This window comes from Trachemys scripta, chromosome 4, assembly GCF_013100865.1.
Source record: "Trachemys scripta elegans isolate TJP31775 chromosome 4, CAS_Tse_1.0, whole genome shotgun sequence".
Classification (NCBI taxonomy): Eukaryota; Metazoa; Chordata; order Testudines; family Emydidae; genus Trachemys; species Trachemys scripta.
This window is the reverse complement of record NC_048301.1, coordinates 8,769,708-8,792,822: the sequence shown is the minus strand read 5'-3', so window position 1 is coordinate 8,792,822 and position 23,115 is coordinate 8,769,708. Positions and strand designations below refer to the sequence as shown.

General features: G+C 47.9%; 1 long non-coding RNA gene across 2 annotated transcripts; it reads right to left on the bottom strand.

Annotated features, from left to right (window-relative positions):
• Positions 1–1,186: 1,186 nt before the first annotated feature.
• Positions 1,187–21,317, bottom strand: LOC117877171. Of its 2 annotated transcripts, XR_004645636.1 has the most exons (4): positions 21,101–21,317; positions 16,674–16,809; positions 15,949–16,300; positions 1,187–3,620 (listed from the first exon to the last, which is right to left on the bottom strand). It is a non-coding gene; the product is annotated as an uncharacterized LOC117877171 (long non-coding RNA). The 2 variants fall into 2 exon arrangements; XR_004645635.1 differs by lacking the exon at positions 1,187–3,620 and having other exon boundaries at positions 14,823–16,300.
• Between the last annotated feature and the right edge of the window lie 1,798 nt (positions 21,318–23,115).

Genomic DNA, 23,115 nt, shown 5'->3' with positions numbered 1-23,115 from the left:
TGGCAAGCGTGTAACTGGAGGTACTGTGCAGAATACCGCTTCCTTGTAAGGCTTGTAGGCTGTTGAGCTTCCTCCGGTTAAACCCTGTATGCACGAATGGGGCCTGGAGGAATGAGGAAGCCTTTTAACAGCCAGCTCAAGGGCTGCAAGCGTAGCAAAGCAATGCCCTACAATGCACTAGCTAATGCCTTAAATATTAGCATTTTAGTGTCTCTATGGGAAACACACCAATCTGGGCATGCTGGACAGCCTGCTACAGCTGATTCTGGTCTGTCATCCTTCTCCCATGTTATGTTGCTGTCAAGAGCCCCTGGCCAGTCCTTGGGGAAAGGCCAAGGGCTTTATGCCTCATCATTTGTCTTGATTCCTCACCCACCCAGCTCAAATTCTCATGTCACTTACCTGTCCCGGTTGCCCCTCCTACAAGGGCCTACGTGTTTCCAGCTCAGCTGCATAAAAGCATTCCACCACACACTTAACACACAGCTGTGACTCCTAAGACCCCTGTTAAAATTAATTTATGCATCTGCATCTGCCTTGGCTAGAACTGTATCCTTCCCACCCATCCCTCCGCCAGCTGTTATGCTCTGGCTAAATCCTTCATTGCAAGCTCTCCGGACAAGACTGTTTTGTCGTGCAGTGCTTAGTACAAGGGGGCGGGCCTGACCCCTAACTGGAGCGTTAAGTGCTACTGCAATGGAAATAACACTTGCCATAACAACAAAGGTGGCCCAGATGGTTTTGTGTCATTTGCTGCCAAGCTTCCAATGACCTGCCATTGCAGATACACATGGTGGCATGCATCTTGGAACGGAAGGTGTCCGGCTGCAAGCGGCTGCCGTTGAGACGGTGCAGCCCTTTCCAAAATGGAATGAGAGCGAGAAGAACTACCTCGTCAGGTCATTCATTACCGGCCACCTAAACTGCCACAACTGTGCCTGTGACTTGCTGCCGGATTCCTTACGCCACCTGGCATTCCAAACAAGTTATCTTGTGTTGACAGCCTGTGGTATTTCACCTCCATCCCAGCCCATCAATGGATGTCTGATATTTCCACGCTGTAAAGAAAATGTTTTGATGAAAGGATTCAGTTACTCTTTGTTTCTGCCAGACTAATACAATACAGGCTTACATTTTAAAAAAAAAAAAGTGACCTCAACTCTCTGCAAAACAACTCACTGTAATTTTTTTACATGCTACGATTGTAACCTCCTGATATAATTATTTTTTGCAAGGACTTTTCAATATGACAATCTCCCTGGCATAAGTGCACCAAGTTCAATGCTAATTATATTTGTGCGAGGGGAAAAAATGATCTACTTACAAGCCAGACTTAAAACGTTACGGGGTAAACATTACATTTTATCCTTTCAATTGGTGGCATAATGAAATTTAAATACAATGTTATTAGTATGATGAGTAAAGATCGGTGCAATGGAAGGGAAAATAATACTTCCTGATTAGGACAAAACTCAGTTTACAAAATTATAAGAGGCTTTCACAATTACTATTATAGGACATTTACAAAATTAATGTATTCAGAGACTAGCTGGATTGCTATAGATTTATAATAAAAGATCTTGAGTACCTAGTAATATTGCACTATCATCTCCTCTGCATGCCATTTGGTCCAAGGAAGAATGCATCATAGTTATGAAGTCCATTCTCAAAACTAATTTCCTTAATACAGCAAAGTATTTGCTAAAGTGGAACCCATTTGATGGTTCCCAAAGCATGTGGTCTTTCCAATGGTTTCTTGATGCAATTGCATTTGCAGAACCACGCGCTGTGGCATGTGGTAGGTTTCTTTTTTTGTTGGTCTTCAAAGGAAAAATACTTCTAAGTCAATAGAGGTTCCCTCTGGCAACAGCAAATCAACAAAATCAAAACCTGTGAAATGAGACCTCCCTCAGGAAAATGGGTATCAGAAATATTGGATTCTCTCACTGGACAGTGGAAAACTGGACTCTTCAGTATGTTTGATAGTTGGGTGGTCCTACACAGTCTTCTCCAAGTAACTGATCTGTAGGACTATGTATGATATATGTAAGCTGTGGCTTTGTTGTGCTGACAGGCACTTTTATTGAATGCAACTACATAATTAGTCTTGATAGGTCTAGCAAACACATCTTCACTTGCACTGACTACTGATTAATAACACCTGTTTTTTCCATGTTAGCCTTCATGTGATTAACAAATTCGTGTCTACGCTAAAAGGAAATCTCCCACTTCTTTCTCAACGCAAAGCAGTCAACCATTTGGACATGCAATCTTCATTTGTAGTTCATATTGGCACAAAAGTAAGTGGGGGAAAAACCCAAATACAGGGTGATGTTAAAATATGGTGGTCATTGAGTGTTCTGTGCCATACCAATGAATTTATTCAAAGCTGCTGGAAAAAGTCCATCTCTGCCTGCACAGTTCCACTATCTTCATCTGAAATGAGCTCGTGTGTGAATTTGTTACTATTTACCTGCAAAACTTGGCGGTTGTATAAATGCAAAGGAAAAGCAATAATATAAATTATCCAGCTTTATTATCATTATGGTGGTGCCTAAAGGCTCTAACTGAGATCCGTGCCGCACTGTGCTAGGTGCAATAAAACCAGTTCCGGCCCGAAGGAACTTCAATAAGGTGGGAGGAGAAACAAAGACAGGAAGTGACGTGTCCAAGGTTACACAGCAGCTTAGTGGCAGAGCTGGATCTCCTGACCCCGAATCCTGTGCTCTACCCACTACACGACACTGCCTCATTTCAAATGAAAGTAGTGTTTCTAATTTACTAGTTTTGACTCTAGATAGAGACACCCAGTCCCTAATGTTGTCCATTTGCTAACTGAATTTCCTTGTCATTAAATGTACTAAAGAAGCTATCTCAATGAAGCTATCAAAGAAGCCAATTAAGCTAATAATTACCTCCCCATTGCAATCTTTTTTTTTTTTTTTTTTTTTTTAAATCTAAAACTGGGATTGCAGACGTGTCATTGAATAAACTCTATTGGCCAAAATAACACAAGCTGCAGCTGTTCCTTTTTCGCACAACTTTGGGATCCAAACCGGGATCACAAAACAAACATCAGAGAGATCTGATGGCTACACCAGCTGGGGGAAAAGCCTGGCTCAGAATGGAAAGATGATTCCAGTAAGCGTGTACGAGGCAATCAAGCCAGACAGTAGGGGCATTGTGAGGAGCGAGCAGACAGGAAGCTCTATGAAAAGGCCACTCCACGATTAATCTGGAGGTTCTGCTGTCTGGCCACATATGGGGGCGGGAAGTGAGAGGAATAAATCAAGTGATCAGTATGTGGTCCTGATGGAGCTTTGCTTCCTGCTCAATATGCAGACAGGATGTGCATTAGCAGATAGATACCACCATGCCCACCGATGAGAGAGGTGATTATTCTTGGAAAGGAGAGTCTGGTCCACTTTCCAAAACCCTCTGGGGATGGCAGTGAGGAGCCCCCTAGAAGTTCACTCTACTTTCTGAAGACGGCACAATTCTCTCACATGCCCATGGTCAGGAACTCCAGAGAGCTCCTTTGCTTCACCTTGCTGTAGGATGGCGCCTTCTTTTACCAGTACCCTGAGAGAAGATGTCTGGTGTTACATGGCTGTTTAAATCTGGAAGACAAAAGCAGAAGACGACCCAGTGATTGGCAGTTGATGCTAGACAAATTAGAAATACGGGCCAATTTTTTAACAGTGATAGGAATTAGCCATTGGCACAGATTACCAAGGGAGGTGGTAGGTCATCCATCAGAGGCAATCTTTAAATCAAGCTTTGTAAAAGACATGCTGTAATTCAGCGTTACTTTTTGGGCCAGATTCAGGCAGACTTCTCCTGCCTGAATTATGCAGGAGGTTAGATTAGACAATGCAAGGTCCTTACAGGCGATGGATTTTTAAAATTGAAATATGGAATGATAAAGAGGGGAAAGGGATTTTCTGCTAGATACCAACATCTGACCTTTCTTAGATGCAGATATTAATAAAGGACAACATGTCTTATTAATCAGCAGGACTTTCACAGGGAACTGCTGAGCATCTCTCTTTGGTACTATAGAGAACCTTCAGGAGCTAAGCTTTTTGGGGTCTTATTTTAAAAGGAAAAATTTAATTACTTTTCCTGTCGCTAACTAATCCCCAACTGATTTGTGTACAGCACTTTGGGATCTCCCTGATCCTATCACCAAGCTGTAAAAAATATATTGTGAGGGCACCTTCTCTCCTGACTGACTGACAAACTCTGTGCCACCACTGCCATTCCCTGTGCTACAACAGCTACTCTGCCATTTGTGCTCACACACTTTCATGGAGCGAGCGTGTGTGTGTGTGTGTGTGTGTGTGAGAGAGAGAGAGAGAGAGAGAGAGAATATCACCCTGCCAATTCGGAGTGGAGACGTAGGCTTATTGAGCTGTGAGGCAAGTTTGATTTTTAGTTTCAAGGGGGCAAGTACAAATATTTCCCCGGGGGAATGCAGCTACCAGATAAACCGTGTATAACAGAAAAGACCTGTGCACCTTTAATCACTGGGATCTCTGCACCATAGTGAGTGGCACCAGCTGGTCTAAGTGTAATGTTGACTCACATGGGGTGATAGCAGTGGGGATCAAACCTGGGACCTCAATGCACAAGCTAAAAGGAGACACATGTCACTTAGCTCAGGCTGTAGCCGACTCATCACTCTCCAGCTGGCCGGCCTAGCCACTAGAGGGGGAGATGCACCACACTAAGCAGGAGGTTTCAGCCTCTCGCTAGGTGTAGACAAACCTCCCCAAGTTTCAGAGACTTCCAGAGCAAGTCCCTGCTTGCCGGCACAGCAGGGTTCGAACCTGGGGCCTCTGAAACTCCGTGCAGGAGCCTCTACTGCATGAGCTACAAGACACATGTCACGTAATTGTGGCAGGAGCAGGGCCATCAATCTCTCGCAGGCCTAGCCACCACTAGAGGGGGATAGAGTGCCGCTCTGAGCAAGCCAGAGTTCCATACCATATGGTATGTTTCAGAGAGCAACCACAGACTTCTCTGCACTTACGGCCCATTTGACATTTTCGCTTTCGCTATTTCTCTGCCTCCTTCGGTTCCATTTTTCTGTGATTGAAACAGGCAGCACCTGCCGCAGATAAGTCAGGAACCCTGCTCAGTTTGGCTGACCTGTGGGGGCTGCACCACCGGAGGTGTCGTCTCCTTTCTCATAAAGGAGAGCAAACCATAAGAGTTGTACGTATCCAGCAAGGCTGCACTTGTACTCCAGAAAGCACCGGCAGACTGCCAAATGACTTGGTTGCATTGCATTGGAAAAGCCTGGCTAATCGCTCCGAGACCTGTCCGGGAAAGCAACCACGGGAAGGAAGTTAAGCATATGCTTAAAGTAACGTAAGTGTTTAAGAATCTTAACAAAATTTTCAAGGCAGTGGATATTTGTATGAATGACAAGAATGCCTAGAGTTAATGCTAACAAAACTACTGGAAGGGAGGTTTTATGGAACCTCCATCGTTGGAGGTTGTTGTTTTTCTGGGCTAGAAGACCTCTTGAGGTCCTTTCCAGCCCTATGTTTCTGTGGTCAGGTCTACACTACAGACTTATATCGATATAACAACGTCACTCAGGGGTGTGAAAAATCCACACCCATGAGCGACATAGTTTTACTGACCTAACCCCTTGCCACGTAGATAGCACTATCTTGGTGGGAGAGCTTCTCCCATTGCCATAGCTACCATCTCTGGGGGAGTTGGATTAACTGCGCCGACAGGAGAAGCTCTCCCGTCGGAGTAGTAGTGTCTTCAAAAGTGCTACAGCCGGGCAGCTTCACCCATACAGCGCTGTACGTGAAGACAAGCCCTAAGATTCTATACCTTGGGCAGCTGAGCACAAACCAATCTCCATCAGAGGTCAGGATAAGACCTGTATGCAGGCCAGATAACCCCACATTTGCTCATGGGTGGTTTCTCCACCTTCTTGACAAGCATCTGCGACTGGCCATTGTCAGAAACGGGATGCTGGCTTAGATGGCTCCAGTCTGGTCGTTCCAATGTTCTTGTGGTTTGCTGGATCAGGGCCCAAGTTAGGAACATGATTTAAAAAAAAAAAAAAAAAAAAAAGTTCAAAAATGGAGAATAAAAGGATGATTGCAAAAGCATGTAATATAAACGACCTTGTAAGTACAAAAGCAGAAGGGGTCAGTGAAGGGTCATGGGAAGGCAGACATTGCTTTAAAAAAATAATCTTCGCTTTACAGGACAATGAGGAATGTTCGCCACAAACTGACAGCACATACATAGCTCCGTCCTGAGGGCAGGAAGAAGAAATACCAGTGGAAACGACTCATCCCAGAGTAGGGAATGATGAGAAATGATAAAGAAAGTGACAGAACCACCACTGGATTCTTTAGCAGAGGTACTTAGACTATCTCTGGAGGAGAGCTATTGATGCTGATATAATGCTTATGCTTAAGAATGTATTATTATTATTAATTTATAGTATCATAGTGCCTAGGAGCCGAAGTCATGGACCATCCCCACTCTGTTAAGCACTGTACAACCAGAGCACAGAAAAGATTATTCTGCCCCAGACAATCTAAGACAAGAGACAACAGATGGACACAGACAAGTGAGAGATAACTAAGAAACAATGAGACAATGTAGCTCAGCAGGATGGACAGGGATCTCAGCCCACCTGCAGTCTAATCACTGTCAAGTTTTTTTTAGCATCACATTAAAGGAGAGTTTGAAGGAGGAAGTTTTGTGGATGTTAATGCAGAGTTTCCTCCAGGCAAGAAGGGGCCTGAGGGTAGTCTAGACCTGGACACTGAAACGTCAGCCACTGGAAATGTGCAAAAGTCGCAGAATAGGGACAGAACTAGGAAGTTACAGTTGGGCTGAAGAAGATCAAGAGGAGCAGATGCCCAACACTGGGGGACTTTTTTCTTTGAAACAGCTGCTGAGAAGAAACCATCAATGCACTTTGCCTTGACTTTAGGGAAGCAATAGATAAAATATGGTATGAAACCCTAATCTCAAGAGCCAGGGAGTTTGGTGTGGTGTGGACCTGGAGCAACCTTGGGCACAGAAGACCTGTGAGTGGAAATAGAATTAATGGGAGGTAATTAGCAGTATTATGGCCCAGTAACTTGCAAGCTAGCATATGAAGGGGTGACCAAATGCACCCTTGTATGCACACCCTCCACACCATTGTAATAATCTTTGTACAAGATGTCCCTTGTTAAGGTATCATGTGAAAACTAATAACTCACTGGTCAGTAATATCATGATGAAATGTATGCAGCAACATTGTATGTAAAGTTATGAATTCCCCTGACCGATGTTGGTGGCATATGTTCAAACCCATGTTAAACAAAAGTGTGTGTGTTTACTTACCTCAAGTTACATATAGGTTGTAAACCGAGTCCTCAGACAGCAAAAAGGGGAAGACGGGAGACAAGGAAAATGTGCATTTCAGCAAACAGAGGTGAGAAGACACAGCGTACAGCCTCTTTCGCTACCAGACCCCATGTCTCCATCCTCATAGCTGGAAGGACCTTTCTCTAGGGATAACCCTCAGGGAAATGCATTTCAAAAGGTGACTGAACTGTAAAAGAAAGGGGCAAAAACATGGTCTCTCCCTCTCCATCGCTCTCTTTGTCACCTAAGAGAACAAAAGAAACAGCCATTGGACTTTGGGAACACATCTTGGCCTAAGAGTTTGGTCAGCCATGTTACTGGAACCCTCTGGTAAGGAGTCTGGTGGCACCTTAAAGACTAACAGATGTATTTGGGCATAAGCTTTCGTGAGTTAAAACCTCACTTCTTCGGATGCATAGAGTTAGGTTTTAACTCTATGCATCCGAAGAAGTGAGGTTTTAACTCACGAAAGCTTATGCCCAAATACATCTGTTAGTCTTTAAGGTGCCACCAGACTCCTTGTTGTTTTTGTAGATACAGACTAACACGGCTACCCCCTGATACTTGACACCTCTGGTAAGGGACTTCCTTGAACCAAGTCTAGTTTGTGAAGTTCAGGAGGCGTTTTATCTTTAGTTCTCTTGTAACCATTTCTGACTTTAATGCCTTGTACTCACGTGACACCTCTCTCTTTGTAGTTAAATACACTTTTTATTCTTTAATCAAAACAAGTCCAGTGCTGTTTAAAACTGAACAGTGTGAGTAATTTCCCTTCAAAGTAGCAGACTGTTGTATATTGATTCCCTTAAAGAACTGTCCAGGAGAGGGCTGGACAGTGCAGAACACATGTTTTTTGGGGGAAATCCAGAACTGGACGTGTGTTGGGGGTCACCCTGCAAGTAGTAACCAAGGCTGCTGGAAGCAGAGTGTGACGGGGGATTGCTGACAGGCAGCTGGGGTCAGAGTTGCTGCCCCAGGGCTGTAGCTATGTACAGACACTCCAGGTGTGCCCGGGTTGCTGTTTGACTGGTTGTGAGTGGCCCAGGTAGGAGCTACAGCAGCAAAGCATTGTGTGGCGCCCAAAGTTGCAAGATAAGCGATGCCCCAACCCCTCACTGGTTTGGATTGTACCCTGGAATGTCTGAGGAGGAAGGAGCTAAAAGGTGCTGATGAGGATGGGAACAATCAGTCTGAAGGAACAGGTCATGTGGCTCGAGAAAGAGCCTGGAAAAATAAGCAACTTGGCTGTTCAGTGTTTGTGGGAGAAGAGAACAAGTGGGTAGTGGAGTGTCACGTTCTTGGCAGAGCCATGACAGAAGTCAATAGGATAACGGGACAGACAGTCAAGGCAGGGCTAAATTGCGGAGGGCTTCAGAGGTTAGGACCAGCAGTTTATCATAGAAGAGGGAGGGATGTGAGGGGGAGGGGAAGGCAGCCATTTCTAGTCTACACCCATGCCACTCTATGGGGGGAACCCCAGCATACACAATGCTCGTGGGACAGCCACTGAGCCTAGGCCTGGCTGCTGTCAAGGACCTCCCCATGCATGGCCTAATTAGTCAGGAGCCAAAGGAGAGGATTCCCCCAAAACACCTATCCATGTAGCCAACCTTCTTCTCTTTCCTGTCTAATGTCCTGGCGATAGCTAAAGATTCTGGACAGATGGGTTCTGGGGCCCCCATCCCATGCAGCAGAATAGTTTGAAATGCATTTTGTTGTTTGTTTGTTTGTTTAAAATATATAATGATGACTAACGGCCAGAATTGTCATTAGGGGCCACTGAGTTCAGAAGCCTCCATTTTTGGGTGCTGACCTTTGGCCTGATTTTTCTGGAGGGGCCGACCACCTCAGGCTCAAGGTGAGCACCCCAAATCTGAGAACGTCAGTGGTGGTTTTTAAAGCAATTAAACGGAGGGTTCTCAGGGACGGCAGGACCGTATGCGTTGGTGATAGATGGAAGAACCAAAAGCCAATGGCCAAGATGGGTGCATAACGTTAGATTGATAGATTCGTGCAGAGTCGTGGAAATGCAGAGCTTGAAGGGACCTTGAGAAGGCAGCTAGTTTGTCACCCCATACTAAGGCAGGTAAAGACAGCATGATTTCTTCTTATGTAGTCATGGATAGGGAACTGGACTGGGAATCAGGTGACCTGGGTTCTATTCCCCGGTCTAGCTCTGATTTGCTGTGTGATCTTGGGCACATCTCTTCATTTCCATCTGCCTCTGTTTTCCTGTCACACTTTGCCTCTTTGGGGCAGAGATTGTCTCTTTGTATGTGTTTGTACAGGGCCTAGCATACTGAGCTTCTGCTAGGAGTCAGTCGTCTATAATTGCTACTGCAATAGAAATAACAATAGTCCATTCTCTAGAGGAGAGAAATATGGGGCAGAAACAGTGCCAGCTCCAAAGATGAACCAATCAAAATAAGAATTCATATACATGTGCCCAAGCCAGCCTGTGGGGTGTTTTTTGCCATGTGACTGTCTGAGCCAGGCAATCACCTTGCATTAAAAAAGAAAAGAATTGCTAATGGGAACAGGCTGCCTGAGTGCAAAACCACTTTGCTTAATGCAAGGGGGGGGGGGGGGGGAGGAGTTGTATGGTTGTCTGCTGGCTGGGTCATCTAAAATTCATATAGCTTTTTAAGCCTGAAGTAATTTAATAGCCAGCAGATGGGAGATTTACATGCCCTTTTAAGCAAGGAATTGCACAGCGTTCTACCGGCCCTTCATAGGCCAAAATGAATGAATAATTAACAGTGCAAAGAGCAAGCGCTGGTGTGAAGTGCAAGGCTCTGTAGCCCGAGTTATCTCATGCTATAGCATAACGCTGAGTATGTCACACGTTATCACCACGGAGGAAAATGGCGTTGCCGGCTGACACTTAATGATCCAGAAGACTGTATTTATAGATCATGACATAACTCCTTTCACCACTGCTCTGAGGCCCACGTGCAGATTCCAGTGCTGTTGAGATGCTGTGTCGGGCTGGCTGGCAGAGGAGACACGCTGCTGGTGAAATCCCCATCGTTTGCCAGAATAACATTCTTGGCTTCAGCAAAGCTTAAGAATCAAGACGCAGCTACTGTTTGCACAGACTAGACCTAGCCAGCGTGGGCCACAGTCCAAACAGGGGAGCCCTCAGGGCTGATGGGTCACGACATGGAGTCTGTTGGAATGAACGGGACTGTATTAAAGCAATCCTCTCTCTAGCCGCTAGCCCTCACAGTACGGGGAGAGCATCAAATTTGCATGCAATATAAGTAAATTTGGGTCTGCAAGAAGGGAGGGTCATCATAATGAGAGACCTCTGCTTGGACCTTGGTATGCCCAAGGAGGACTTTGCTTCAAATTTCTCTTGCTATTTGGACCACCTCAACCTTCCAAGAAACTTATCTCTGAGCTAGTAACCCCTTCTCATAGTTACTCAAGGTTCTGGGGCATTTTGATGCTGAATCCTATTGTTTTCCAGAGATTTTCTGGATCCTGTGACAGCCATCGGCGTTACCCAGCTGCAGAGCATGCTCCCAAAGGATTCACTTGTTGGAAGAAGTCTTTTAGAATGGATCTGGATTTGGGGGGGATGTGGTGCTATGGACGCACAATTACTCAGTGGGGTTTGGTGATCGAGCAACTCAGGTTCCATGGCCCAGCTCCTCAAAAGGGTATTTGGGCACCTAACTCCAAAATCAATGGGAGTTAGGCACTTAAATACTTCTGAGGAGCTGGGCCCATCTGGCTATATGGCCCCCAACATTTCAGCTCACCCTTGGAGGCTCCTGGATCCAGCTTGTTATCAGGAGCTCCTGAGAATGAACTGACCAAGTGTTGAGTGGATGAGACTTTTGAGGACGTGTCAGGGCGGTAGAGAGAGACTCCAGACCCAATTCTAACTCACTAAGCAAGAGAACCTATTCGCTCCCCTATGCTTCTGTATGGCTCTGTTTCATTCATGTTTTCTATTGTATGTTTCCTCACCCATTATCTGCATCCCAGAAGCTAGCACTCAAGAGTTCCTTGGTGGCCACCTCCTAAGAGACATCGTAATTGCACCTAAGCCTTGTGGGTGTCTCTCTCTGAGCCCAGCAAACCAGCAGGCGTGGTTTTGGAACACAAGGCCTAGTGCAACTTTTGCCTGACCCCCACTGCAAACTGGGAGAGAGTGTGCCAAGAAGGGTTCAAACTGGGGGCCCTGCTGGGTTTAAGGCTGAGTTTTAGGGCCAGCTCTGCCCAAACACACCATATAAAGGCGTCTGTGGCATATTTTACAACTAAGTTTTGCACAAAATCCCACCGAAAGTCGACATGTAAAACAGTGGTGACGCTCATTTTACGATGTAGTACAGTAGTACTTTGTATTTACATGGAACCTTTCACCCCAGGATCTCCCCGCACTTTGCAAAGAAGGGGATTATACCTGGGGTATAGATTAGGCAACTGAGGCAGAGAGAGGTCAAATGAGATGCCCAAAGTGAGTGGCAAAGCTGGGTCTCCACGTCTCAGCCTGGGTCTCCAACTTCCCATGGCCATTCTCTAACAAGTAGCCCTCTGATTCCTTTTAAACTGCCACTGTGTCTTCCTGAGCGATCGAGGCCCCTCTGGGCTGCACGTGCAAAACTTTCTTTTAACTCTGTTGTGATAAATTGAGAGATGGGGGGGTGGGGAGCCACTTGACAAAACAGAAAAGGAAAGGATAGTCCTTTCCACATGATAAACGACTGCTTTCTATATTCATCACAGTAATCTTCAAGAGGGTCATAATTTACTGAACCTGAACAATTGCAGAGAGAACTGTCATTTCCTGTTACATATCTGAAAGTAACTTACAGCAAATCAGCGGCCTGCGATCAGCCCTGACATTGACCATATCCTCTTGCCCAGCGGTAATCCCCATAGCAGCAGGAAATGCAAGAATGATTTGCTTGGAAATCCCTGATCCAAGACTTTGGTGTGACCATTTAGGGCTCAGCTTTGGCTCTTCAAAGCAGAGGTGCACAGGGTTGAACTGTCCGAAGGTCAGACCTCAACTGCTATTTTGAAGGTGTATCTCTGGCAGGGGTTGGGGGCCCTCACTCTGGGGGGGCCTTTTGCGACATGGTGCCTGGTGCGACGCCATCAACCATGCTCACTCTGGCTGGCACAATGGTCCTTGGTACAATGTGTTTGATGATGATGACTCTGTTCCAGGAGGCATTCAGCTCCTAGCCCTGAGAGTGGAGTTAGCCGTTCTGATCCATCTCGGTGATTTAACAGGGCCTGAGGAAATGCCTTGACATTGGCCAGACAATGTTTCAGGAAGAATGATTGGAAAGCCCTTTATTTCTCCCCCGCCAGCTTTGCTGCCCAACTCAATGAGTGGTGTCCTCTGAGGAGCAGTTAGTGATGAATTGGGTAACACTAGCATACAATAAAGCCAAGCCGCGCCAACGGGATGAGTCGGCTAAACATGAAAGAGCCTGAGCTATGTTCTCTCCAGGTTCGGTACTTTCCATCTTTAGACCCAAGAAAGAACTACTGGGTGACTTTAGCAAACCTCTCAAACATGTCTCATGAAACCACAGCTTTCAACTCCTTCATGCTGCTAGGGTATTGACTGAAATCTTCCATCACTGAATCTTTCCATCAATATAGTGATTTCTTCCCTGTGTTCTCGGTCAGATGTCTTCTGATTCTCAATGAATAATGGTCTGGTCTGAATCTGGATTTAATGAGGTTTACCTTTTGGTTAAAAGGGAAAAAAAAAAGATAGCACTGATACCAGCGCTGAAGTCTTCAGGTTTATGACACTGTTTTTCTAAAGAAGATTAGAAATACCATAGAAAGATGTAATCTAAATGAGATGCACCTCTTAACCTCCTCCAGTTCCATCATGCTTAACTTGGACTCTCCATTTTTCTCCTTCAGGTCGTGAACTCATTAGGTAAGTGAAAAGCCTGTAATTCCACTCCCAGGCTCTAACATTAGGTAGCAATTTGAAAACGTGCTGACAGTTGCCGTTAATCAGGCTAGGGGTTCCATCAGGACCGTGCTGAGCTCCTCCTGGGAAGTCCTGAGTTTCTGGGGCTTGAGTGCTAGGGAGGTATGCTGGATCAGGCCACAAATATCTGCTTTTCCCATTGATTGAAGTCCAAGGCAAACAGGAAAATTGAAGTCAGGAATGAGTCTCTGAGAACTGTACAGTATCAGACACTGTCTTTGTCATGGAGTGTTCCAGTTCAGGGCGACAGAATTCATCCCACAAACAAAAGTATACACAAAATTAAATTATCCTTATTGGTGTCCATGCAGGTTGCCAGATCATGGTTGGTTTCCTTGCTTTGACGGCAGTAGAATCAGGAAGACGTGGATTGGTGTGAAGCTTTAATCTGTTTCTCATGTCAGGGAATGTTGCGTTAGACTAGCAATCAAAGAGCGACCCCCTCAGCTCTCAACAATACATTGCTCTGCTTGAGGTGCAATGGTGAGCTTGGAAAGATTTTCAGATGGTGGCCACGAACCTGCCTAGTTACGTTAGGGTTACCATATTCAAACATTTAAAAAAGAGGACACTCCACGGGGCCCTGGCCCCCCCGGCCCCACCCCATCCCCACCCCTTCCCCAAAGTCCCTGCCCCAACTCTGCCCCCTCCTCTGAGCACCCCACATTCCCCCTCCTCCCTCCCGCTTTGATCTTGGTTGGGGGTTGCTAAGTGCTTCCCTGCTCCCCACTCGCCCTGCAGCCTCTGTGCCCCCTGCTCCCCACTGGCCCTGGAGCCCTTGCACCCCCCCGTCCCTGCAGCCGCTGCGCCCCCCGCCTGCCCTGCCCCTGCACCCTCTACCCCTGCAGCCTCTATGCCCCTTCCTCCCCTGCTCCTCCTCACCCTGCAGCCTCTGCACCCCCCACCCGCCCTGCTCCCCCGCTCACCCGGCAGCCTCTGCTTGGCGGGGGCTTCGGATGCACAGCGGCAACCAGGGCAGCGCGGGTCCCTGCAACCCCGGCACATGCTGCACTCCTGCCCCACACCGCAGCCTTCTTCCTGCCACGCAGGGTGATGGGGCCGCAGGAAGGGTCCCCCAGTGGCCGGGGAGTCCCGGCCTGTGAGGGAAGCCCGAGCCGCTGGCTGGGCCCGGCCTCCCCGTAGTCCTGCGGGCTCGGCTGGGGCGCGCGGTCCGCCCGGCCTCCGGGGGCAGCAGCGGCCCCTCCGCTGCCTTCTGTGGCTACGCCCCGCTCCTTCCCCCTCCCGAGCTCGCTACAATGTAGCCGGGCGGCTGGGCTGCGCTGCGGACCTGGCGGGTCCTGCTAGGGCCGGGCGGACCCTGACTTATGCTGCCTCCCTATTTCCCCGGACGTATCCGTTTTTTTGGCAATTCCCCCCGGACGGGGATTTCAGCACCAAAAAGCCGGACATGTCCGGGGAAATCCAGACGTATGGTAACCCTAAGTTACGTTAAACTGGGCTGAGCCGTAGCCATGCGTGTGTGTTCCTTAGGGATACATTGTTTTGGAATATGCTGCATGTATTTATTTTAATTTGCTTTACTGTGGCATCTAGCTACTATAATGATAAATGATCTACAAGTAGCTATGACTGATGGTTTTTTAAATGCATAAAATAAAGCATTACAAGAATATTCCCCATTCCCATTTTTCCCTTTAAACACCCTATAAAGTATAACATAGTCAGTGTAGTGCAGACACATGCATTCCCCCATTTTCAGTGGCATCACAGACAGCCCTTCTCAACTTGCTGCATCCATCCAGCTGCTCAAGGCATTTCAGGAGTCTCCCCCTAAAACTACTACTTCTATTTGCTTAACCACCTCAGGTGATTTTCATACTGGTAGAACACAATTGAGGCCTTTTCCCAGGGTATTTTCAAGGACGGGCGTCTGCACACAGCCTGCAATGCACTAAGGAATGCTGAGGAGGCATTTCCCATGTTACGCTTGGAAAACCTCTCACTAGCAATTGTATTCCCTAGTAGGTACACATGAATGTACCCCAGGGAAAGCAGTATTGCTAGAACTGGTTGGTTCCTAATTTTTCAATCTGGCGAGAAGTTTGGGGCATTTTTTGTTTGTTTATTTTTATGATTTTTGGTCAACATTTGAAATGTTGAAATTAAAAAAAAAAAAAAAACTTTTCAAAGGTGCCCAAGTGATTTAGGAACCCTGAGTGCCTAAGTCACTTTGGCTGCCTTTGAAAATATTATCCCCAATCTATAGTTGGTTGAAAAACCTCTTTGAAATTAAATTTCCCTTTTTAGTTGTATATGGAGGTAGACCTGTCTCATAGAACTGGAAGGGACCTTGAAGGGTCATCAAGTGCAGTCCCCTGCCTTCACAGCAGGACCAAGTACTGTCCCTGACAGATTTTTGCCCTAGCTCCTGAAGTGGCCCCCTCAAGGATTGAATTCACAACCTTGAGGTTTAGCAGGCCAAAGCTCAAACCACTGAGCTATCCGCCCCCTCAACATGTCTTTGACAGCGTTCCCATTTGTGGTAATGAAATTCAAAATAGTGGCACAATTCTTCATTGACATTTTCTGGAAATTCAGAAAGTTCTGACCTGCTTTAAAAATTGTACTTAGAAAATGAAAGCCAGAATAATTCCTTCCTTGGCCTGCTGTCCCCAAATGCAGAGGCCACAAAGGTGTTTTCTCTGGTTACGGAGGCAATAACATTCATAACTCTCTTCAGCATTTCACCTCACACAAAGAAGCGTCAGCGTCCCGACAGCCTTTCTTGGACTGTGCTGCAACGTCTGATTTAATAGGCCAGACGGATGGGAAGTCTCCGACATGAGCATTCACACTCCCCCTTGGCCTAGAAATGAGCATCTCGCTCAGCTGGGAATGTTGCTCTTTCCTGGGTTTGTCAGCAGATGGTTTGCCCCGAAAAACAAGCTGTGGTTTTATTTCCTGTATGAAAATGAAAATCAATAAATAAAAGCATCCTGCGTGATAGAAATGTTACTTACCCTGGCTGTGTGATTGCCAGCCTCTGGGATATGTGCTGGAAATCACGCTCTTGTTCCTAGCTCCGTGAAATGTACTGAGGCAGACATCAGTGCCTTCAAGGGACAGATGCAGGAATACACTGGGTGGGAGACTTTTCAAAAGAACAAAGAGGAAGTCAGTGCCCGGTCCCCATTGACTTCCAGTAGGAATTGGATGCCAGGCTGCCCTTTGTGCCTTTGAAAGTCTATCGCCTCCAACTGTTTGTTTACCACCTGCTCACTTTGTGCAACAGAGGCTGGCTGCATACTCACACGGAAGGACATAGTACTCTTACCTTCACTCCTGCTGTGTAGCACCTCGATCCTGGAGCAGAGCCATTGCTTTCCATTGTTGTTGTTCTTTAAGATTTATATTGATGTGCCACCTACTGCCAACTGGCTGGTGGCACCATTGTCCTAGGAGCTGCACATCTGCAAGATGTATGTATAGTAAATGACCTGCCCCGAACATAAGAACGGCCATACTGGGTCAGACCAAAGGTCCATCTAGCCCAGTATCCTGTCTTCTGACAGTGGCCAATGCCAGGTGCCCCAGAGGGAATGAACAGAACAGGGAATCATCAAGTGATCTATCCCGTCGCTCATTCCCAGCTTCTAGCAAACAGGCTAGGGACACCATCCCTGCCCCTCCTGGCTAATAGGCATCATGGAGCTATCCTCCATAATTTCTCTAGTTCTTTTTTTAACCCTGTTATAGTCTTGGCCAGGGGTGACAGTAACTTACCGGAGGGGCGCTGAACTGGAAGAGGCAGGGCCTTTAAGTCATCGCCAAGGCCCCGCTGCTGCTACCCCAGGGCTCCAGCAGTGGGGCTTAGATGGTGATTTAAAGGTGGGCTCCAGCTGCCGCTACCACCCTGGGCCCTTTAAATAGTCCCCGGAGCCCTGCTGCCGGAGCCCTGGGGTAGCGGCGGCAGTGCTCCGGCGGCAAGTTAAAGGGCCTGGGGCGGTAGCGATGGCTGAGCCCCTGGCCCTTTAAATCGCCACCTGAGCCCCACCACCGCTACCCCAGGGCTCCGGCAGGCTCCAGGGACGATTTAAAGGGCCTGGGGTGGTAGCGGCTACCGGAGCCCCGCACCCTTTAAATCGCTGCCTGAGCCCCGCTGCCACTTCCCCAGGGCTCCAGCAGCAGGGCTCTAGCAGCAATTTAAAGGGCTCAGGGCTCCAGCCGCTGCTGGGAACCCCAGGCCCTTTAAATTGCCCCCAGGGGACGCCGATCTGCCCCAGTACGGCGCATGGGCTCTTGCTGGTACGCCGTACTGGGGTTAACCGGCTTACTTTCACCTCTGGTCTTGGCCTTCACAACTGTGAAGAGCTTATAGCGTAAAAGACAAGACATAATAGGTGGCTACAGCATGCATGTCAGCTGGGACAGGAAGAGGGGCTAACACAAATAGTGAAACATGTGCCGCTCTTATGCAAATCCTGCCTTATGACTAAACCCCTGAGATAAACATCCGGCAGCTCATTCAGTAACAGGCGGGCAATCACAGCGGGCAGTAGCTACTGGCTGGGAATAGGGCAGGGTGGTTGAAATCTGCGAATAGCTCTCACCCACAGGCAGAGTATTGAAGGACCACAGAGCTATAGTTCTAGATCTATCCTATGGGATGTTTTGAAAGGATCAGTCCCATGTCCCGTCAAGTCAAGGGGCAGATTTCCTTGATTTCAGGGAATTGAATCAGTGACTGTAAAACTCAAGCAGGTTTTAAAGGAGTTCGCACTGATGCTCCAGCCCTCCTACAGGCTCATTGGTTTTAATGGCACACAGTGCAGAATTAAGCATTGCAAGGACTGCTTGGCTACACGCTGGCAATGCTGTCCTTGGCTGCCAGCAATCCCTCAGCACTGAGCGGCAGTATTCTCAGGGCTAGCCTGAAGGCTTGAACAGCGGGAGGGCAGAATTGCACCTGGAACATTGGCAGGCAAGTGACCACGATTCTGCCCTAGAAAGGACTTCGATGGTGGGCTGCTGGTTGGAGCATCGGTTTCCCCAGGTACTCAGAGGGTGCGCAATGAGAACGCTAGTCCATTAGCCACACAGACCTCTTTGACAACTCAAGAGTGTGACTGTAAACCAGGCCAGTTGGGGGTCACAGGGAGTGACACGTGAAGGGGAGAGAACATAAGAACGGCCATACTGGGTCAGACCAAAGGTCCATCTAGCCCAGTATCCTGCCTTCTGACAGTGGCCAATGCCAGGTGCCCCAGAGACAATGAACAGAACAGGTAATCATCAAGTGATCCATCCCCTGTAACTCATTCCCAGAGCATGGGGAGAGACTGCTAAGTACCCTGTTCTCTTGTCCCTTATCCTGCCCTGTGCATTGGATGGGAGCCAGGGCCATTAACCTACCTTGGACCTACCTAGCATGGGGTTGGAACACAATCCCCCTCAGATAAAGGCATGAGATGCCCATGTGATAGGCGGTCATGTGACAGTTTTATGACCAGGTGTGACTGAAATGCTTGTGCAACATATGCATTGTGAGGTATCATTTAAAAACTAAGAGCCCCCTGATCATCAATATTCTTGTGTGATGTATGGAGGAAATGCATATTAAGAGTTATGAACATAAGCTGAAGTTATGACTACAATGGGTGTACAAGTCTGGGGAGGGGGTAAATCGGTTTCTCAAAGACAAAGGACAAGCTGATGCCTCCAGCCAGGTGTCATCCAAGTTGATTGGCCATCATCTGTCACATGGGCATTCTTTGTCAAGTGAGATGGATCTGCATTTTAGCGAACAACAGCCTTGAACTTCTTTCACCAAGAGACTCCATGTCTCTGTCCTCCCAGCTGGAATAAGGTTTGTCTAGGGGGAACCCTCAGGAAAATGCAATACAAAGGGTGACTGGACTATAAAAGTGAAGGGCAAAAACACCCCAATTCATGTCTTTCTCGTTCACCTAAGAAGACAAAGGAACCAGCCTTTTGACTTTGGGGGGAAATCCTGACCTGAGAATTTGGGAACCTGTGCTAAAGATTTTACCTTGAACCCAGTCTAGCTTGTTCAGTTTTGGCTGCTAGGAAGCATTTTATCTTTATTTCCCTTGTAACCATTTCTGACTTTAATACCTTATACCTGTACTCACTTAAAACCTGTCCCTTTGTAGTTAAATATACTGGTTTTATTTTTAATCTAAATTAGTCCAGCGCTGTGTTTAAACTGAACTGTTTGGTCACTCCAGTTAAAGCAGCACACTGTTCAATATTGACCCTTTAATCTCAGAATCCAGGAGAGGGCTGGGCAGTGCCTAACACACATTAGTGGAAAAATTTGGGACAGGAAGTGTGTTGGGGGTCACCCTGCAAGTAGTAACCAAGGCTACTGGAAGCAGAGTGCGCTGCTGGCAGGGGTCAGAGTTACTGGACCAGGGCTGCAGCAATAAACAGACACCCAAGGTGTGACCTGCGGGCTGGTTGTGAGCGGCCCAGGTTGGGATCTACAATGGCAAAGCGTTGTGAGGCACCCAAGGTTTCAGGGCAGGCGGTGACAACCCCTCAGTGGGCTGGATTGGCACCCCGGAATGTGATAGTAGGGGTCTATGATGGGGATGCCTGTGATAGAAGGGGATCAGCCCTGATGACCTAGGAGGTCCGTTTCAGTCGTGCAGCCCATGTGCCTGGGAACGGCTTCACAGCACAGTTCACAGGAGCCCTCTGGATACTGGCGCGCTCACTCAGCAATTGACTTTAACCCAGCCAGGACCACAAAACCCACAGCCAGACAGCAGCAGCAGCAAGGAAGCCTGTTGCTATCCAGGCTGTCTCTGAAACATTTGATCCTTCCCCTGATCACAGGCATTGGCAGGAGAACGAAAGGTCTGAGTGCGGTTTGGGTCTCGTCGTGGTTTGATACTCACGGCCAAAGCAGCGGGATGGGGATGGGGCCCAGGATGTGCCACAAAGTTCCCTTCAGACAGGTTCCCATTGCTGCTCATCCCTAGCGCTTATCTAGCGCTTTTCAGCTGTAGGTCTCCAAGTGCTTTAGAAAGGTCAGTCTCATGTTCCCCATTTTACAGCTGGGGAAGCTGCCCTTGAGCTGTGAGTGCTGTGGGGAGTCAGAGAGGAAGCACTAGGGGAGTGGCCTCCACATCCTACAGATGCCAGCGAACCACAGGGAAAAGAGAAACTGACCCCACTGCCTCTGTGTGAGGCTGGCCAGTCTCCCCTACCACCAGCACCATGGATCTCACCTGATCTGTGTTATACCGACGTCAGCAGGGAACGATCGACTCGATCACGCTCGTTTTCCAGGAAATTAGCCGACAGGCGAAACACATTTGTAAGCAGTGGCACAGGAACACTTTTTCGAATGGGGGGGCCGTGCCCCCCCACACACAAACCCTTGTCTGCACCCCACTCCTCACCCCTTAGGCTGGGGCCGGGAGCAGGGCCCTGGCTCTGGGAGGGTGGGACGCGGACAGAGGCAAAAGGACTGAGACTGGGGCCACAGCTGGGGGCGGGGACGGAGCCCCAGGAGTGGGGCTGGCAGCCGGGATCCCACATGTGGGGCTGGGAGCAGAGCTCTGGGCACAGGGCCGGCAGCCGGGACCCCGGGCGCGGGGCTGGGAGCAAAGCCCCGCATAAAACTGGGTGGTGCTGCCACCGCGCCCGCCCCCCTAGTTCCCAGGCCTATGTTTGAGGCCTCCATCAAACTTTTCACTGTCCCCATCAATGCTGCCGAACTCTTCCTCTTACCGGCTCTGTGACGTCCTTCCCCGGCCCTCGCCACAATGCCAAAGGGACTCCACACACCGTGAGGCAGACCATCAACTGGTGTAAATCGAGGTCACTCCATTGCATTCGTGCCAATTTGCATCAGCTGAGGATTTGGCCGAATGTGTCTGAACGACTTTCTGCCTGGTTGCCTGTTAGTATTATCTGCAGGCAGCCCGGCCATGCTTAATAAACAGTGAGGACATGTTATCAGGGAAGCAGTCAGGACACGGGGGCGGGGGGTGTTTGACGAACAACAGACTCATCGGCCTCCATCCTGAGCTGCGTGGTACAAGCTGCAGCGCCAGCGGAAGCATGTCTGAGTCAGAGCTATCACCAGCTCGAAATCACATGTCAGATGAATAGAACGAACCCATTTCTGCGCTTACACATATTTTAGGGCCCTGCCCTTGGGCCCATGGAAATTGATGGCAAATCTCCCATAGCGCTGGGTCAGGACTTAAACCCGCAAATTGATGGTTTATTTCGTGTACAGTTTGCAATCGCTTCATAAACAGGGAGACAGGGAAACAGGAGCGGAGCAGATCAGTGGGTTAAAATAGAGAGGAAGGCCCAGCACCTCCAGGGGGCTTAGATACCTAAATACCTTTGAGGATCTGGGCTGAAATGACTAGGGGTCAATTTTCAAAGGAACCCAAGTGACTTAGGAGTCTGTCACATTGTTCAAAAGTGACCTAGTCACTTTGGGTATGTCCGGACAGCCTGCAACCGCTCGCTCGCAGCTGGAGGTGACAGACTCGGGCGCTCCGGGCTTGCACTCATCATCATCATGTTCCTATTACACCTCTGGCATTTAGGGCAGTGACGAAGCTCCTCCACTCCTGTCTGTTTCTGGCAAGTCTTTCAATGGTTCCCCGGCTGTGCCCCAGGTTTTTCAGCTCGGCTCCCACCGCTCTTCGGCATGTTGCTTTCGGGCGGCCTCGTTTTCACTTGCCTTCAGGTGTCCATCTTATTGCCATTCTGATAATGGAATCAGTTTCCATCCAAAGCACATGGCCAATCCATCTCCAGCGCCTCCTGGCGATGATGGTGCGCAGATCCTCTTGGCTGCACTGTGTCAATAGCTCTTGGTTTGAGATGGTTCTGGGCCAAAAGATACGGAGGATTTTTCTGAGGCAGGTTGTATGGAATGAAGACAGTTTGGACATGTCAGACTTTCTCATTCCCCAGCATTCTGCGCTATAAAGTAGTGTTGAAAGTACGCAGCTCTGATAAATCTTGAGTTTGGTTTTGGTGTTGTACTTGGATGATTTCCAGACTGGATTTAAGCTCCTGAAGGTGTTCCTGGCTTTATTGATTTTATTCCAGATGCACTGGCCCATTCCACTGTGCTGGCTGGTGGTGCTGCCCAAGTATGTGAATGTTTCTACGTTGGTGAGAACATAACCCTCTGTCTGTACTGGTGATGGGGAGGCAATATTAAAGGTCATGATATCTGTAGTATTCCGGTTGATTTTCAAACCAATTTGCTGGCTGAATGCATTGAGTTGAGTTGTTTTTCCTTGTATATGGTGTTTTGTTTGTGATAGGAGAGCGACATCCTCTGTGAAGTCCAGGTCTTCAAGGGATGAGAAGGGTGTCCATTTAAAGCCTCTTGGCATGTCTTCTGTTGTATGCTGCATTACCCAGTCGATGGCAGTGTTGAAGAGGATTGCAGACATGACACACCTCTGACGTACTCCTGTTTTGACTTCAAAACTGAGCTCGCTGTGATCAACCCTGCATGTAAAGTTGAAATAGAAGCTTTTGATGACGTTGATTATACGGAAAGGGATTCCATATACCCACAGAACGCGCCATAGGCTGGTTCTGTGAATGCTGTCAAAAGCCTTCTCAAAGTCTATGAAATTTTTGTAGAGTTGCCATTGCCATGCTAAGCTCTGTTCTATTATGTTTCGTAGAGTGAAGATCTGGTCTGTGCATCCACGCCCTTTCCAAAAACCGGCTTGCTCTTTTCTGAGAACGCTATTGACTCC